Source organism: Notechis scutatus, chromosome 7 (assembly GCF_049901735.1).
Source record: "Notechis scutatus isolate UNSWTSFEM ecotype Mainland chromosome 7, rNotScu1.2, whole genome shotgun sequence".
Taxonomy (NCBI): domain Eukaryota; kingdom Metazoa; phylum Chordata; class Lepidosauria; order Squamata; family Elapidae; genus Notechis; species Notechis scutatus.
The window spans coordinates 7,547,187-7,557,511 of NC_142015.1; positions in this window are offsets into that span (position 1 = coordinate 7,547,187).

The following is a 10,325-nucleotide window of genomic DNA, read 5'->3' on the forward strand; positions in this document are numbered from 1 at the left end:
TAAGAGTTGCAGATTACATGATAGTTTTTCCTGAAACCAAAATGTTTATTAGAGAGTAGGTTGTTTGTTTCTAACTGGAGGATGATGGATTGTTTAATAATTGATTCCCTGTCTTTATAGGTGATGCAGAGATTGGTCTGTAATTTTCAACTAGGCTGGGGTCTCCCTTTTTGAAGATAGGGATGACCATGGCTTGTGACCATAATTTTGGCAAGGAGCTGGTCCTGAAAGATTTTTCAAATATTATGTTTAGAGGTTCGGCTATGGCAGTGGATAGCTTTTTTAAGAAGTAGGCACATATTTTGTCTGGTCCAATGGATAGAGATGGTTTAAATTGTGTAGTGCTTTTTCAACATTGTCTTCTGTAAAATCAATATTAAATAATAAAATCGTTGTAGTTGTCTGTGGTTCAACTAGGAAGTACTGGGCATGATCCATTGCTGTTTACAAATACTGAGCCAAAGAATGTGTTAAAGATGTTGGATTTAATGGTGTCATCATTGCAGTCTTTACCATTATGTGCTATCAGGGGTGGGATGGACCTTGAGTCTTGTAGTTTGTTGTTTACAAAATTGTAGAAAGCGTGGGTGGAATTGGTGCATAGAAGGTTTTCTTCTTGTTTAATGTGATAATTGGTGCATTCAGTTTTTATCTGGCGGCATAAATTATTGTATGGGCTTTTGAAGTTGGCAACGTGACCAGATTTGTTTTTCCGCCAAAGTGATTTCTTTTTGAATTGAAGCTTCCTTATTGTTATGGGTAATTTGTTTTTTCTGGTTTGGGGGAGTTGTTATTGGTACATATAGTTTGAGGACTCTTTTGACTTCAAGTAAAATATGTTGTAATGGTCTTCTATAGTATTGCATCCAGTGAATAGAAATTGCCAATCAAGGGATGAGAGATCATTGTTTATAAGATCATAGTTGCCTTTTTTGAAGTTATAATTGGGGATTCTGTCATTATGATGATTTTTGTGTGGACGTATGTTGAGACAAAAGTCAATCATGTTGCGGTCACTGTTGGAAAAGGGTTCTTTAATTTGTATTCCATAAATTGAATTCAAACTATTGCAGAAGATGAGATTGAGGCAGTTGTTAAGTCTAGTGTTGTTGGTTACTAGTTGTTCTAGTCCCAGATTTGTTACTGCATTGTAGAAGGTTGCATGTGTGGGTTCAGTTGTACATTCGTTAAGGGTCCAGTTAATATGAGGTAGATTGAAGTCACCAAGAAAGATAAAAGCATGTGGGCAGGATGCTGCCCATGTTAGTAGCGTATTTAGCTTGTTTGCATGTTCGATGTCATAATCAGGGGCTCTGTAACATAGTAAGAACCAAAATGTTATATTTAAGGACAGTTCACAGATGATGCTCTTTTACTTTTGTATCTTTTTCAAGGGCCAGTGTGATATAAGTTAAGATGTTGAATTGGATTCAGGATAGTCATGTTTAAGTCTCCAGTTATCATGCATCTCACCAGATGACTTTGGATATTTCTTAGAGCAGACTAACTCCCAAGATTGGTGCTGTGAGGATAAAATGAGAAGGAACAAGAACTAGGCTTAGCTAGTCTAGTAAAGAGAAGGACCAGAGGAGACATGATAGCAGTCTTCCAATATTTGAGGGGCTTCCACAGAGAGGAAGGGGTCAAGCTATTTTCTAAAGTGCCTGTAGGCCAGACAAGGAATAATGGATGGAAAGTGAACAAGGAGAGATTTAACCTGGAAATAAGGAGAAACTTTCTGACAGTGAGAACAATCAACCAATGGAACAGAAGTTGCTCTCGGAAGTTGTGGGAGCCCCTTCACTTGAGACTTTCAAGAAGAGATTGGACTGCCATTTGTCAGAAATGGTGTAGGGTCTCCCGCTTGGGCGGGAGGTTGGAATAGATGACCTGCAAGGTCCCTTCCAACTCTGATTATCTGTTATCTGTTAATTCCAGAAGTGATCTCGTGTATATCTTGAGCTCCAGGGAGGAAATGTGGGAAATTAATATAAGAGAATAAAAGAGATTCTTGAATGAAGCTCTTTGCAACAATTTTTCTTAGATTATATTGATGATTTTCTGTTTATGATTCTTTTCTTTGACCAAAACAATATCATTTTATTTAGTTCCTAATAACTCCTAGATTATGACAATAGATAATAATATATCAGCAAATACAATACAAAAATTACAGGTAAATAGGATGAAAAATACAATTGTTCTAAAATATCTACAAAGGATTGGAATAAATATGGCATTCTTTACAAATTATAGCAGGGGTCCCCAACCACCTGGCCGCGGACCGGTACCGGGCGCGGAACAACTCCTACCGAGCCGCTGGCTTGCTGGGCGCCGCCATCTTTTTGATGAAAAAGTGCTTCCGTGAGCTTTTCTGGGTAGAAAGCCATTTCTACCCGGAAAAGCTCACGAAGCTTGAGCGCCATCTTTTTGATGAAAAGTGCTTCCGGTGACCGGAAGCACTTTTTCATCAAAAAGATGGAATGGCGCCCAGCTGATGCCGGTACCGGGCCGCGGCGTAAAAAAGGTTGGGGATCACTGAATTATAGGACAGTGGTTAGGATCAAGGAAATAAATCAGATTGATCTAATAATAACATATTGAAATAAACCAAATCAGAATGACCAGATTATTTAGTAAAAAAATAAAAATAATAATTATTGGCAAAATCTGCATAGAGAGGACAATATAGAATAGCATGTTCCATCAATTTAATTATTCCTTTACCACATGGACACTGTCTGTGTTCGAAGGGGAGTTTTTGGTATCCTCCTTCAATAATTGCTGGGGCATTGAATTGTGCTAGGGATAATGTCCTTCAGAATTTTGGGATACTTCTATAACTAAAATATCTGACTGTTGGAGAAGATAAGCAGAGTAGTTCAAGAAGGGATTTCTGAGAATGTATTCATTTATTTCAAAAATTTAAATGGATGCCCACTCATGCTCAAAGAAGAGTGTTAGAACTGCAAATGGAGGGGATTCAATACATCACAGTGAATGACTTACGAGTGAGACCGACTCAAAGGAACCATGTTGAAAGGCAACACTGTTGGTGATATTTTTGTTGTACTGGTCACTATACTAATGAGATGGTCTCCTGGCTTGTAGTAGCTCCATGGTTTGTTTCTATCCTGCTGCTCCAAACTCATTGGGCACTTCATTCTTAGCTTCCCAGAGATGGGCTGGGATACTGGCAGTATCAGAAGCAGAAACAGGAGGTCCATAATCAATCAAACAAACAAGAACTATCAGAAGATTTGGAGGAATGAAAAAGTATGCCCACAGGGTGGAAATGTCAGTGGCTTTCCTGATTCTGACAGAGACAAATCACCTTCTTGACCTGCAAAGGATAGAAAGGTATATTCAAGAGCACAGCCCCAGCCTGTCCTAAATATTATTGAAAGAGCTCAGCATGGCTACAGACATTTATTCTTTTCTAATGCAACATTTCTTCCATGTTGCTTCAGTTTGATGTTTACATCAAAGGCAGTTCCTGGAGAAGTAGCTGAAGAGATCTCAAAAACTGGGATGGTTATAATTACAGAGAGAAGCATCTTCTCTTGGGATGCTGAACTTCTTTAGGTCTCCATGTGCAGAGTAGATGGAGAAAAGTATGTTAGTGAGAAATTGCAGATACTCCCCTGGGGTCACTGTTCTGCAGTAGTTGTGGTCCTTCCAATCAGGACATGTCCAAAAATTGATGCTGGAGGAAGCTAATTCAACACTCAGGGAGTCTAAATGCCCTTTTGGCTATGTAGTTTCAATGTGGTCTCTTGTCTCCAGAGACTGATAGGGTCAGTGATAACATGACATTGCAAGTTTGATACCCGTGCTTAGAGTAACCAAACCTAAATCCTGCAGCCATTCGTCATATGTTTTAGTCTCCAGACCTTTGATCATCTTAATTGCTGTTTTCTGAACCTTTTACTAAAGTTTCAAAAACATTTTTTATAGTATTGTTTGCGATATTCCAGGTGTGGTCTTACTAGAGTTTTATAAAGTGGTACTAATACTTCAAGTGATCTTGATTCTATGCCTCTGTTTATGCAACCGAGGATAGTATTAGCCTTTTTTGGCTGCTGCTGCGCACTGCTGGCTCATATTCAAGTGAAATGAAATTCCATTTCCTATCATGTCTAGAAATACTGTGTGAATGTTTGGACCAGAGCAGAGACAGATAAGCGACAGCTATAAGTGGACTGTATCATTGAGTAAATGGGGAGAAAATTAGATAGTTTTTCTTTCCTTTTTCCAATAGATTATGCATTTTATCCTTCTGCATTCACATAAAACACAGAGATCCTTTATGTTTTGAAGTTTCTTACTTTATTAAATAAACAAAGGGCTGTGAGTGCTGCAGCTGAGATGGTAGATGTTTTATTTTTTTAAATTTTATTTATTTATTTTATTTATTTTGATTTGTCAATCGCTTACAAGATAATAGGTATAAGTATATACATAGTTATGAATACATGAAATGGGTATGTATAAGAAAAATAAAAGAAACAATAGGACAGGGACGGTAGGCACATTGGTGTGCTTATGCATGTCCTCTACAGACCTCTTAGGAAAGGGGTGAGGTCAATAGTAGACAGTCTAAGGTTAAAGTTTTTGGGGTTTGGGGAAGAAACCACAGAGTCAGGTAGAGTATTCCAGACATTGACCACTCTGTTGCTGAAGTCGTATTTCCTGCAATCAAGTTTGGTGCGGTTAACCTTGAGTTTGTATCTATTGTGTGCTCTTGTGTTGTTATGGTTGAAGCTGAAGTATTCATTGACAGGTAGGACATTGCAATGTATGATTTTATATACCATACTTAGATCAGACCGAAGACGGCATAATTCAAGGTTTTCTAGGTCTAGAATTTCAAGTCTGGTGGCATAAAGTATTCTACAATGAGTAGAGGAGTGGAGAACTCTTCTTGTGAAATATTTCTGGACTTTCTCAACTGGGCTAACGTCAGATACGCAATGTGGGTTCCAGACTGATGAGCTATATTCAAGTTTTGGTCTAGCAAATGTTTTGTATGCTCTAGTTAGTAGTGTGATAATGCCAGAGAAAAAGCTACGTAGGATTAGGTTAACAACTCTTAATGCCTTTTTGGCCAGGTAGTTACAGTGGGCTCTAGCACTTAGATCATTAGAGATGAGTATTCTAAGGTCCTTTACAGAGCTTGGATCATCAACAAGGTCTTCATTATTCAGCTTGTATTTTATTTTCTGATTTTTTTTTTGGCCAATATGTAAGACAGAGCATTTATTTGTTGAGATTTGAAGTTGCCATTTGTTTGACCATTCTGATACATAGTCAAGATCTTTTTGAAGGGTAGCAGTATTGTCTGTGGTATTGAACAGCTTTACATCATCAGCGAAAAGAATGCAGTTGCTCTTAATATGATCACAGAGGTCATTTATGTAGAGTATGAAGAGAGTTGGTCCTAGAACACTGCCTTGGGGGACACCACTATTGACAGGTACAGAATTTGGTAGGACACTCCCAATTTTGACCATTTGTTGTCTGTTTGACAGGAATGCTTCTATCCAATTATGCAGTTGTCCAGAGATACCATAAGATTTTAGTTTAAGGAGTAGTTTGTCGTGTACCACTGAATCAAAGGCTTTACAGAAGTCTATGTAGATTGCTCTATTGCTTTGCCCTGATCGAGTTGTGTAGTCCATATGTTTTTGCAGTGTAAGAGTTGCAGATTACAGGATAGTTTTTTCCTGAAACCAAATTGTTTATTAGAGAGTAGGTTGTTTGTCTCTCAGTGGAGGAAAATGGATTGGTCAATAATTGATTCCATGACTTTCAGGTGACACAGCATAAGGAGATTGGTCTGTAATTTTCAAAAAGAATGTGTTAGCGATGTTGGATTTAATACGGTGTCATCATTGCGCCCTACCATTATGTGCTATCAGGGTGGGATGGACCTTGAGTCTTGTGTCAGCGTTTACAAAATTGTAGAAACCGGCGGGTGGAATTGGTATAGAAGGTTTTTCTTGTTTAATGTGATAATTGGTACCAGTTTTTATCTGGCGGCATAAATTGTATGGGGCTTTAAGTTGGCAACGTGACCAGATTTGTTTTTCCCACAAAGTGATTTCTTTTTGAATTGAAGCTTCCTCATTGTTATGGTAATTTGTTTTCTGGTTTGGGGAGTTGTTATTGGTACATAGTTTGAGGACTCTTTTTGACTTCAAGTAAAAAATATGTTGTAATGGTCTCTATAGTATTGCATCCAGTGAATAGAAATTACAATCAAGGGATGAGAGATCATTGTTTATAAGATCATAGTTGCCTTTTTGAAGTTATAATTGGGGATCATTATGATGATTTTTGTGACTTATGTTGAGGCAAAAGTCAATCATGTTGCTAAGTAAGTCACCTGTTGGGCAAGGGTTCTTTAATTTGTATTCCATAAATTGAATTCAACCTATTGCAGAAGATGAGATTGAGGCAGTTGTTAAGTCTAGTGTTGTTGGTCATTAGTTGTTTGAACTCCAGATTTGGCTACTGCATTGTAGAAGGTTGCATGTGGTGGGTTCAGTTGTACACTGTTAAGGGTCCAGTTAATATGAGGTGAGATTGAAGTCACCAAGAAAGATAAAAGCATGTGGGTGATGCTGCCTGATGTTAGTAGCATTTAGCTTGTTTTACCGTTCGATGTCATATAATCAGGGGGTCAGTAACATAGTAAGAACCAAAATGTTATATTACATAGCTCATGATGATGCCTTTTTTACTTTTGTATCTTTTCGCGCCAGTGTGATAAGGTTAAGATGTTGAACTGGATCTTGTGATAGTCATGTTTAAGTTCCAGTTATCATGCATCTCACCAGAGGACTTTTGGATATTTCTTTAGAGCAGACCAACTCCCCAAGATTGGTGCTGTGAGGATAAATGAGAAGGAACAAGAACCAGGCTTGGCTAGTCTAGTAAAGAGAAGGACCAGGAGACAGTGATAGCAGTCTTCCAAATATTTGAGGGGTTCACAGAGAGGAAGGGGGCCAAATATTTCTAAAGTGCCTGTAGGCCAGATCACAACAATGGATGGAAAGTGAACAAGAGAGATTTAACCCTGGAAATAAGGAGAAACTTTCTGACAGTGAGAACAATCAACCAATGGAACAGAAGTTGCTCGAAGTTGTGGAGCCCCTTCACTTGAGACTTTCAAGAAGAGATTGGACTGCCATTTGTCCGAAATGGTAGGGTCTCCGGCTAGGGCGGGGAGGTTGAATAGATGATCTGCAAGGTCCCTTCCAACTCTGGATTATCTGTTATTGTTAATTCCAGAAGTGATTCGTGTATATCTTGAGCTCCAGGAGGAAATGGGGAAATTAATATAAGAGAATAAAGAGATTCTTGAATGAAGCTCTTTGCAACAATTTTTCTTAGAATATATTGGATGATTTTCTGTTTATGATCTTTTCTTTGACCAAAACAATATCATTTTCATTATTCAGCAATTCAGATTATGAGAATGAGATAATAATATATCAAAAGAGAATACATAAAATGGCAGGTAAGAAAATGAAAATTACAATTGTTCAAAATATCTGCCGTTGATTGGAATAAATATGCGCTTCCTTTATAAATTATATGGAGGGTCCCAATCACCTGGCCACGGGGACCGCACCGGCCGCTGAACAACTTCCTAGCCGAGCCGCCATTGGGCATCCTTTGATGGGGTAGCCCGGTGAGCTTTTCTGCCCAGCCATTTCACCGGAAATATCGAAGCCGCTGGAGCGTTATCTACGAAAAGGTGCTCGGGGGGGGCACCAGCGCACCATCAAAGATGGTGGCGCCCAGCCGATGCCGGCACCGGGTCACAAGCGTAAAAAGGTTGGGGATCGGGAATTATAGGATGCTAGGTTAGGATCATAAACAAAACTGATTGAACCTAATAAATACGGAAATAAACCAACGAAACACTGGGGATGGCTTGCAGGCAACAGCAATGAATAATTATTGGCAAAATCTGCATATATATACAGAGACAGTGCATGTTCCACTTCAATTTAATTATTCCTTTACCATGGACACTGTCTGTGTTCGGGCGAGTTTTGGTAGGTCCTTCACCAAGGCATTGAATCAGCAGTGATAATGTCCTGGCAATGGGGCGGATTTCTATAACTAAAAGATCTGACTGTTGAGAAGATAAGCAGAGTAGTTCAAGGATTGGAGAAATGTATTCAACACTGCAATTTAAATGGGAGCCACCTGCTGCTCCATGAGTAGAGCCTGGAAAAGTCTGCACAGCTTCTAAATCAGCCGCCCAGATCAGCTAGGGTGCATGTTCATAGTCCACTGTGGTGATGCCAGGCTGGCAACCCATAAAGTTGCAATTTGCTAGGTATTGCCTCACCCAGAAGCACTAAAAGCTGTAAATCATAATTAAAGTGGAATGTCACAGCAAAAATAACTTAAGAACATTTATGCTACCAATGCACAGAATAATTTATTACTGCTCCTTGTAATAAAGAACCTCAATAGGTTCACCCTTATTTAGTTGAAAAGAACAACAGATCATTGAGATGTACCATAGGTTCTCTTGCCCCAAAGAATGGGCATGCATGATAGAGTATGGCTCAGATGAAGAACCATGCGGCACCAGCAAAGAGGGCTGAAGCATTCTTGAATCTTCAAACTGGCAATAATAACCCTAAGGCCCCCAGATCCTGCTAAATTAAAATTCACCAGAGGTGTCACAAGTATAAGACGACCCCAAGGAGTAAGAAGCACCCCCAACATTTCGACACTTAAAATATAGTTTGTTATATACTCAGCCTCTTCCGCACGCCTTCCACTTTTGCACTTTTTTTTTGAGGCATCTTTTGTTCACTGTGGAACTGATCCCGGGCTGAGAAGGAGCAGCTAGAAGCTTCTCCCAGCTCCCAAGGAAACGAGGCTCGCGTGACCGCCCGGGTCCGCTGAGGCATCCGGCCGGGGGCTGTCAGGAGTTGTTGTCCATAAGCGCGGCTGCGGCTAGTCCCGCGCTGCCTCGGAAGTGGAAAGGCAAAAGAAGAGCCACGGCGGCGCTTTAGCAATGGCAGCAGCAGCGGTCTCTGGCTTTTGCCTTTCCTTCCTGAGGCAACGCGGACTGGAGCCGCGCGCGAGTCGCTAGCGCCAGCGGTAACAACTCCTGACAGCCCCAGCCGGATACCTCAGCGGAGCTCGGGCGGTGAGGGAGCCTCGTTTCCTTGGGAGTTGGAGAAGGCTGGCTACTTTCAAGCTTCACGGGATTCGCTTCCACGGTGCGCAAACGTGCCTCAGCCATGGCAGCCGTAATGCTTCCCAATTACTATTTGCCGGGCGAGTATAGCATCTATTCGGCATAGCAAGACTTCACCCTCCAATTGGAGGCATCTTTTCAGGGCAAAAAGTCGCCTTATACGCCCGGCAACTACGGTAGATATATTGGCTACACTAGTTAGGGGTTGCTGGGAGATGCTCAGTTGATTAGCAGTATCTGGAAGTCTAAGGGACTATTAGTAAAGAAAGGCAAAAGGTTCTTGAAAGAAAAATCCTTATGCATGTAGTACATATACCTTCCACATAAAATAAATAAAATAAAAATAAATTCCTGAGTTGCTATATACAGTTTATTTTTATAATAGAGGTAAAAGAAAAAAATAAATGATGATTTTACTAAATGAGGGAGAATGAACCCAAAATGTGGAAGAAGAGATGGAGAAAAAAACCTAAAATCTAATTAAAGAAGAAATTGAAAAGAAATTTAGATAAATTTAGAGAGTTTGTTAGATATAAGTGTTAGAGACATATTTTTCACATGTTGTTTTGGTGAACAATTAAAATAATTTACTCAAAAATTTGCTTATGATGTTGTTAATTATCAATTAGCCAAGAAACTTTCTTATAGTCATTGACCAATTCATAAAAAGGAAAAAGACAAATTCTAGTTCTAGCAGACACAACTTTGATAAAACTATTTTAAATAAATAAATAAATCCAAAATACAGCATTTTTTATAAAAAATGAAGGAAATGTAGCCACATTCAGAGAAAGGAAAAGATCAGACAATAAAAATTCAGACAGAATTAACCTGAGTTGTCTGGAAATTATCAACAATTATTATAGCCGAGAAACGTGATGATCTAGAAGTTTCCTTGTCTACTGACATGTGAGTGATGATCTCTTCAGAAGCAAAATATAGAGACACAGAGAGGAAAATTAATGGGAAGAGTGAGGTTGTTCAGTTGAGTAGCAGCTATGAGGAAAGATCTCAATCACGGAATTCTGATTTATTAATCTCTTCATTATTTGATCACTCTAAAACAGAACCAAGTTCTCACTTCCAGTGA